This window comes from Schistocerca gregaria, chromosome 7 (assembly GCF_023897955.1).
Source record: "Schistocerca gregaria isolate iqSchGreg1 chromosome 7, iqSchGreg1.2, whole genome shotgun sequence".
Classification (NCBI taxonomy): Eukaryota; Metazoa; Arthropoda; class Insecta; order Orthoptera; family Acrididae; genus Schistocerca; species Schistocerca gregaria.
The window spans coordinates 420,168,423-420,175,404 of NC_064926.1; positions in this window are offsets into that span (position 1 = coordinate 420,168,423).

The following is a 6,982-nucleotide window of genomic DNA, read 5'->3' on the forward strand; positions in this document are numbered from 1 at the left end:
TTTGTCTGAGTCAGTGGATGTTGAACATAAACCTGAAGATTGCCGTTTGTTCATTGACTTCACGGAAACAATCTTTATCGTGGAACCTTACTTCATAATGGAAATAAAGTTTCCTTTCATTAATTAACTCACATTTGGCAAAAAAATCAATCTTTTGTTATCCAGTATCGGATATGATGACTACTCTAGGCAGATACTGCAGATGTTAAAGTGATAGCTACTCTACTTGGATTACAACTTGACTATGGAAAATGTTGCCTTCTTATGTTTGGGTTAGCAGAGATAGAAGCAATCACTATATTAAGAAAAACTAGGAGAGAGAGGTCATTCAACCCAGGAAAGTAAAATGTTGTTCATCAGCCACTTATAAGTGCTGACAAAATCTTACTGCCTTTATTACATATCAAACTAGGTTCGATTAAAAGTTTTATGAAATTAATGGGCTGTAGCAAGAGTACATTTGCTCTCTTAAAAACCAAGTTCCCGAAGGGCAGTGAAGTGAAACTGAAAGAAAGAATATTCGTTGGCGCTGAAATTAGAAAAGTTATGAAATATTCGCAGTTTGAAAGCCTGTTTAATATGCAAGGATCGGCTGCGCGTTTTCTTTTAAAAACGTTGTCATAAACTTTCTACGAAACTAGAGGTCTGAGCATTACAGAGAACTTGGCAGTGAGTTGATTGAGGACTACAAATTAACGAGATGTAATATGTCGTTCAAAATACACGTGTCAGACCCTAATTTTGATTTCTTCACTGAGAACTTCTGCGCTGTCAGAGACGAACTTGGCAAGCGTTCCGATCAGGACGTCGCGGAAATGGAATAAAAGCTACCACGAATATAGATTCCATATGTGTTGGCGGTCTACTCCATGACGCTCAAGAGATATGATCTTCAAGCGTAGTCGCTAATCTACTTAACATACATTTTAAGTAGATACAATGTATTCTAGCTAAAGGTTTGCAGCTATTCAAATGTGTAATTACCAGAAATGTTATTAGTGTGATTACTCACTAACTGTAGCTGATGGAAAAATTATGTAAAAAGATTTGCAACCAGAACAAAAAATTCGTTACATCTACGTCTACGTGATTACTCTGCTATTCACAATAAAGTGCCTGGCAGAGGGTTCAATGAACCACCTTCAAGCTGTCTCTCTACCGTTCCACTCTCGAACGGCAAGCGGGAAAAACGAGCACTTAAATTTTTCTGTGCGAGCCCTGATTTCTCTTATTTTATCGTGAAGATCATTTCTCCCTATGTTGGTGGTTGCCAACAGAATGTTTTCGCAATCGGAGGAGCAAATTGGTAATTGAAATTTCATGAGAAGATCCCGCCGCAACGAAAAACGCCTTTGTTTTAATGATTGCCAGTCCAATTCACGTATCATGTCTGTGACACTATCTCCCCTATTTCGTGATAATACGAAACGAGCTGCCCTTCTTTGTACTTTTTCGATGTGATCCTCGAGTCACACCTGATGCGGATGCCACACGGCACAGCAATAGGCCTACTCCAGAATAGGGCGGACAAGCGTGGTGTAAGCAGTCTCTTTAGTCTATCTGTTGTACCTTCTAAGTGTTCTGCCAGTGAATCGCAGCCTTTGGTTTGCTCTACCCACAATATTATCTATGTAAGAGTGATCTGTTATACTTCTTGAAACATGGGACTTAAGGAAAGGCAGGATTCGGTGTGGACAGGGCCTTACTCAGTTACCGTTGATTGCTGAGTTCTTTTTTTTAAAAATCACGTACACTTTATTTGGAACCAACTGCAAATAAGGTTGACAATAACGAACAATTATCAGATTTGACTGTTAAGACACAATGTCTAAATAAAAAAAAATCTGGAGCACGTTGCACTCGCTGCTGAAGGCCTTATTGACAATAAATTCAAATTATTTGTCGGCTGAAGGCCCCAATAAAAATAACTCAAAATTAAAATATATATTTTTTAAACAATCTCACAATCTGATAAAGCCAAGAGAAAAGACTGTCTCAGACAGTGCTCCAAGGATCGGCCTGTGAAAGTCGGTCAACTTCGCAACAGACGAGACAGGCAGCCAAGAGTTTTAGTGACATTTTAAACGCAGACCAACACTCTTGCAAAATCTACCTAACGTTTGGTAACCAACACAACGACGGAAAAGCCCAGGCAAGGCGGAAGTGACGGACAGCACTGCGTCTTCAGAATCCGGTGTTTAGAACATCCAGAAGCAGAAGGAACCACTACGACCAAAGTAGTCCAAAAGAACAAAATTTCCGAACCACAATCAGGGAGGCTGTCGAATTACAGGCCTTACTGGACAGCAGTGGCAAGGCGAGGAAAGGTACACTGCCGTGAAAATACGCTAACCTCCAGGGCAAGTAACTGGGGCGTTAGCGGCCACTAGGCAGAAAAATACCGCTAGTTGAACTTCATCAATAAACACACGGAATTCAGTGATTAATAATAAGAAGTGGGGGACAGCTAATTAATTTCGCCTACTCCAAGCACTCCACTTGTTGCTCTTCATCTCAGCAGCCCTGCGAGCAGCAACGAGCGAACGAACGGCGTGATCTCAAAATAGTGGATGTTTCACTACTGTGTTAATGTTCACTCAACTCAACGTCCTGGGTCCGGTGGACAACGAGGTTGTGGCCCCCGCAACTACAGCCCCTCGATCAGGCACTGCCTGCGTGCCACCAGCGGTCCCGGCGTGTTCCCACGCTGCCAGACCACAGTGCTGATCCGTCGCAACCAAACACTTGACGCCCTTCCAAAGATAGTACTAGAGTACTAGATATCGATAACCGCTGCTGCTGCCACTCGCAGATAGACAATGCTAGCAAATGTGGTGGCGCCAGTAAACACGAGAAGAAAACGAGACGCCACTATCCCTATTACACGATGCCAACTTACCAACGGTACCAACTCGAGCCGCAACACGGCTCACTTCTTTTAACATTAAAAAACTTAGTTTTTTTGGCCATTGTACAAGGGGCGATCAAAAACCTTCCGTTTGATGGTGTTGCTGCAGTGTACATGCATCGTATCACGACTCAGATTGGGGTATATAAACACCGACATTTAGGCAAAGGATTAGTGTGGTTTTCGTGTCTTTCCATCCTGCATGAGATAAATGTGGAAGCGTGAACTATGTCAACGTTATTAACAAATGCGTTCAAACAGAACCAATGTGCTGTTATTCTCTTCTTGGCTGCCGAAGGAAAATCGCCGGTAGATGTCCATCGGATAATGAAGAATGTGTATGGGGCAGCATATATGTTGAAAGCCTCCGTTGTGAAGGACTATGGCAAGAGATGCTGCACATCTCTGTGCAGCGAATGTCGTAACGCAGAAGTTACACCAACTCAAGATCTCTCCCCACGCAATTATCAAGCATTAGGTCCCTTAAATAAGACCTTGACAGGTCGACCACTCCTGCCAGATGAAGATGAGCTACGGACTTCTTCGCGCAGCAGGACACTGTGTTTTACCAAACGGCTATCTTCAAGCAGGCGTGTCGGTAGGCTGTTTGCCTTAATGCTCACCGCGATTTAGCCTAACTGACATTCCGATTCTGGTCTGCTGGATCTCCGAACGGAAACTTTTGGTGACCCCTGATAATTAGGCGAATGCACGAAGTACCGCACGTTTTATAACCTTTTGAATCGTAGAACAGTACATATGCATCGTGTATTATGATTAATAGCGAAGACTGACATGGGTGATATTATTAGCTAATAGAACGAAAATGTCTCAGGAGACGTAGGCTCACAAACGAGCTGTTTGCGAGATAGTTAGAAATATGTGGTTCAGACTTCAGTATGCCATAATTAGTACAAATGTATTTAAAATGTGAACTTTTCTACGAAATCATTATGTAACCGGGTTCAAGCTTCATCAATGGCCTACCTGACCACAAGGTTCAATACGCTCCAGCCCTCTGAAATGTTACAATTCACTGTACACTTGGATGGAATATATTATGAATGAAAACACAAACGACACTGGAATAATTTTATTCTACAAAACGGTTTTCGGCTGCTAGCCAGCGCCAAGTATAAAGATAAATATAGGCTTCAGTGAAATTTTTGCACGCTCAAAGATTTTAAACGAATGCTTCTACAGAATATTTCCGTTTCCAAATATACAGTACTGGCCATTTAATTTGCTACACCAAGAAGAAATGCAGATGTTAAACGGGTATTCATTGCACAAATATACACTCCTGGAAATGGAAAAAAGAACACATTGACACCGGTGTGTCAGACCCACCATACTTGCTCCGGACACTGCGAGAGGGCTGTACAAGCAATGATCACACATACGGCACAGCGGACACACCAGGAACCGCGGTGATGGCTGTCGAATGGCGCTAACTGCGCAGCATTTGTGCACCGCCGCCGTCAGTGTCAACCAGTTTGCCGTGGCATACGGAGCTCCATGGCAGTCTTTAACACTGGTAGCATGCCGCGACAGCTTGGACGTGAACCGTATGTGCAGTTGACGGACTTTGAGCAAGGGCGTATTGTGGGTATGCGGGAGGCCAGGTGGACGTACCGCCGAATTGCTCAACACGTGGGGCGTGAGGTCTCCACTGTACATCGATGTTGTCGCCAGTGGTCGGCGGAAGGTGCACGTGCCCGTCGACCTGGGACCGGACCGCAGCGACGCACGGATGCACGCCAAGACCGTAGGATCCTACGCAGTGCCGTAGGGGACTGCACCGCCACTTCCCAGCAAATTAGGGACACTGTTGCTCCTGGGGTATCGGCGAGGACCATTCGCAACCGTCTCCATGAAGCTGGGCTACGGTCCCGCACACCGTTAGGCAGTCTTCCGCTCGCGCCCCAACATCGTGCAGCCCGCCTCCAATGGTGTCGCGACAGGCATGAATGGAGGGACGAATGGAGATGTGTCGTCTTCAGCGATGAGAGTCGCTTCTGCCTTGGTGCCAATGATGGTCGTATGCGTGTTTGGCGCCGTGCAGGGGAGCGCCACAATCAGGACTGCATACGACCGAGGCACACAGGGCCAACACCCGGCATCATGGTGTGGGGAGCGATCTCCTACACTGGCCGTACACCTCTGGTGATCGTCGAGGGGACACTGAATAGTGCACGGTACATCCAAACCGTCATCGAACCCATCGTTCTACCATTCCTAGACCGGCAAAGGAACTTGCTGTTCCAACAGGACAATGCACGTCCGCATGTATCCCGTGCCACCCAGCGTGCTCTAGAAGGTTAAGTCAACTACCCTGGCCAGCAAGATCTCCGGATCTGTCCCCCATTGAGCATGTTTGGGACTGGATGAAGCGTCGTCTCACGCGGTCTGCGCATCCAGCACGAACGCTGGTCCAACTGAGGCGCCAGGTGGAAATGGCATGGCAAGCCGTTCCACAGGACTACATCGAGCATCTCTACGATTGTCTCCATTGGAGAATAGCAGCCTGCATTGCTGCGAAAGGTGGATATACACTGTACTAGTGCCGACATTGTGTATGCTTTGTTGCCTGTGTCTGTGTGCCTGTGGTTCTGTCAGTGTTATCATGTGATGTATCTGACCCCAGGAATGTGTCAATAAAGTTTCCCCTTCCTGGGACAATGAATTCACGGTGTTCTTATTTCAATTTCCAGGAGTGTATTATACTAGAACTGACATGTGATAACATTTTCACACAGTTTGGGTGCATATATCCAGAGAAATCAGTACCCAGAAAAGCAACCTCTGGCCGTAATAATGGCGTTGATGCGCCGGGCATTCAGTCAAACACAGCTTGGATGGCGTGTACAGGTGCAGCTGTCCATGCAGCTTCAGCACGATACCACAGTTCACCAAGAGTAGTGACAGGCGTATTGTGACGAACCAGTTGCTCGGCCACCATTATCAGACGTGAGAGATCTGGAGAATGTGCTCGCCAGGGCATTATCTGTATCCAGAAAGGCCCGTACGGGACCTGCAATATGCGGTCGGCATTATCCTGCTGAAATGTAGGGTTCCGCAGGGATCGAGTGAAGGGTAGAGCCATGTGTCGTTACACATCTGAAATGTAACGTCCACTGTTCAAAGTGCCGTCAATGCGAACAAGAGGTGACCGACACGTGTAACCAAGGCACCCCATACGATCACGCCGGGTGATACGCCAGTATGGTGGTGACGAATACACGTTTCCAATGTGCGTTCACCGCAAGTCGTCAAACACGGATGCGACCATCATGATGCTGCAAGCACAACCTGGATTCATCCGAAGAAATGACGTTTAGCCATTCTTGCACCAAGGTTCGTCGTTGAGTACACCACCGCAGGCGCTCCTGTCTGTGATGCAGCGTCAAGGGTAACCGCAGCCATGGTCTCTGAGCTGATAGTCCGTGCTGCTGCAAACGTCGTCGAACTGTTCGTGCAGATGGTTGTTGTCTTTCAAACGTCCCCATCTGTTGACTCAGGGATCGAGACGTGGCTGCACGATCCGTTACAGCCATGCGGATAAGATGCCTGTCATCTCGACTGCTAGTGATACGAGGCCGTTGGATCTAAACGGCGTTCCGTATTACCCCTCTAAACCCACCGATTTCATATTCTGCTAACAGTCATTGAATCTCGACCAACGCGAGCAGCGATGTCGCGATACGATAAACCGCAATCGCGACAGGCTATAATCCGACCTTTATCAAAGTCGGAAACGTGATGGTATGCATTTCTTCTCCTTACACGAGGCATCACAACAACGTTTCACCAGGCAACGCCAGTCAACTGCTATTTGTGTATGAGAAATCGGTTGGAAACTTTCCTCACGTGAGCACGTTGTAGGTGTCGCCACCGGCGCGAACCTTGTGTGAATGCTCTGAAAAGCTAATCATTTGCATATCACAGAATCTTCTTCCTGTCGGTTAATTTTCGAGTCTGTAGCACATCATCTTCGTGGTGTAGCAATTTTAATGGCCAGTAGTGTAGAAATCGTTAATGTCAGATTTAGGAATAAAACGAGAGGAACTGTTC